This window comes from Lathyrus oleraceus, chromosome 3 (genome assembly GCF_024323335.1).
Source record: "Lathyrus oleraceus cultivar Zhongwan6 chromosome 3, CAAS_Psat_ZW6_1.0, whole genome shotgun sequence".
Classification (NCBI taxonomy): Eukaryota; Viridiplantae; Streptophyta; class Magnoliopsida; order Fabales; family Fabaceae; genus Lathyrus; species Lathyrus oleraceus.
The window spans coordinates 532,979,860-532,982,238 of record NC_066581.1 but is presented as its reverse complement, the minus strand read 5'-3'; positions in this window follow the sequence as shown (position 1 = coordinate 532,982,238).

The following is a 2,379-nucleotide window of genomic DNA, read 5'->3' as shown; positions in this document are numbered from 1 at the left end:
TCATTTGGTGGCATGACAATGAAATTTTTTCTGTAAAAAGCGCCTATGTGGTGATAAATTCATTTTATGTAGATTCTGAGTCGGGAATGGTGCCAAATATTCAGCTTCTTGCTAAAACTTGGAAGACTGAAATCCCTAGTAAGATCCAAGTTTTTTTGCTAAAGTTATTTCTCAATCATCTACCAACTAAAGATCAATTGTGAAGGCATGGAAGCCCAACCGGAATAATCAGACCCGACTATCCACTATGTGCGGTTTAAGATGAAGATGCAATTCATCTCTTCTGCTATTATCCCTTCAGTGTTGATATTTAGAAGCAGGTGTGTTGATGGCTTGAAATTGATTCATTTGGAAATGTTGGAAGTTTAGCTTAACACTTGCATAACTTCTTAGTCAGTGTGAATAGATCTTATAACAAGCAGTTTGCTATTTTTTTCTGGTCTTGTGTGTGTGTGCGTGTTGGTCGCTTTGGTTGGGTAGGAACATTGTAATCTTCAAGACAAAGGAGACGACTGATTCAGATTGCTTAGAAAGAATCAAGAGACTTAGTTTAGAGTGGTATCAAGTAAAATTTAGAAAGTTTCCTTTGTTAAGACCGAAAGATTGGATGTTAGATATAACTAAATGTATTCTTTAATCCCTATTGTTGGTTTTTTATTGCTGCTCTTTACAGTTTGTTTATTCTCCTTATATTAAGGGTTGAGTACCCCTTATACTCCTCATAATACAAATTTACTTATAAAAAGATTGCATGCCAATATAGTAACCTTTAAGATTATACCATTCAAGTCAATCTAATATAAGTTACAATAACTTCTTGATTGATGTGTTAAAAGTATAAATTCTATGAATATGTTTTTCAATTTCTTCAATTTGAAATATTCATTTAAAATTAATGCAAGCAAAAATTATTTGAAGGTGTAGATCTCCGTAAAGAAAGGAAGAATAAGTATGAAACAAGTGAGAAAAAAGAGATGTCCCCATTGTTGCATAGCAACCCCATCTTTACCTAAAAAATGGAAAGGAAATCACATATTATAAAGATGAGACATTGGATGAAAGAGAGAAAACCTTAAAGAAATATAATATGCCCATAGGTTTCATGAGTATACTGAGTAATGAACTAAAGAGTTATAGGAGAACGAATTCCCATGCCTTCTCCTTCTATTTCTTTTTTTTTTCTTTTTTGTTACTTTATATTTTTTTTAGTGGACAATATAAAAAGTTTTATAAATTTTTTTATTTGAAGAGTTAGTGAAACTGTTCAACACTTTCTACTAAAAATAAAAAATAAATTGAATATTTTAAAATATCTATAATGTTTTATGAAGGATATAAATTCATGATGAAAAAAGAAGATAGGTGTATCTTCTTATGTATTGGGAAAAGTTGTATGATTGAGAGAGAACACGAGAAAGAGATGATAATAGTGTGTGTGAATTTAGACTTCATGGAATGATTGATTGATATTTGTAATTGATATGCACTAAGAAGCGCGCACGCATATACACACACACACAAAAACATAGCTTTAAATTTTCTTACGTGTGCATGCTAAAAAAACGGACAGACGGACATGAGAATGCATATCACAATGTTTACACAAAAATACCTTTAATGTTCGGCGCATGTACGGAATAAACAAAACCGATAAACAAACACTGGAGTGACTATTTGGACGCTAGTATATATAAATATATAATTCAACTCAGAGATTTATCCTAGTTTACCAATCGCCTTTAGAAAATTTTCATAACCTTTCGACCTTTAAAATTTTCCCCCAATTACGAACTTGTTATAACCACTATATTATTTAGTTGTCACACATATAATACTCTATATTTCTTTCACAAAGGTATTAATTTTAACAAGTTTTTTGAATTTGGAAGTCCTATTAAAGTTGATATGATGATGCTCTTGCGGAAATTGGAGACAAAGAAGGGGGGTCTTGAAGTTGGGTTGATGTTTAAAAAAGAAGAATTAGAATATTTTTATTCTTTAATGGAACAAGGACTTGAAGCTTTGAAATTATAAAGATATGTTACTATTATTATTTTATTCATTTTATTTATTTTATTTCAAACATTATTGATTATTTTATTTGATATATTTCTCTCTCTTATGAGAGATTTGAGCCTTTAATTTATATGTTTTGAGATATTTAACCAATATCTGTTCTTTTTTAAATATATTATCAATTATCATGTTTTTCTTTAAGAATTTGTTGTTGCTAATTTCTTCTCTCAAAATTTTGGTTTAGCCGAATAATTAATCAAGGGTGGAAATGTAATACTCCTATTATTTAAAAATGACAATTAAGTATATCTAATATAGACAAATATTAGATATAAAATGTAATATTCTAACAACTATATTTGA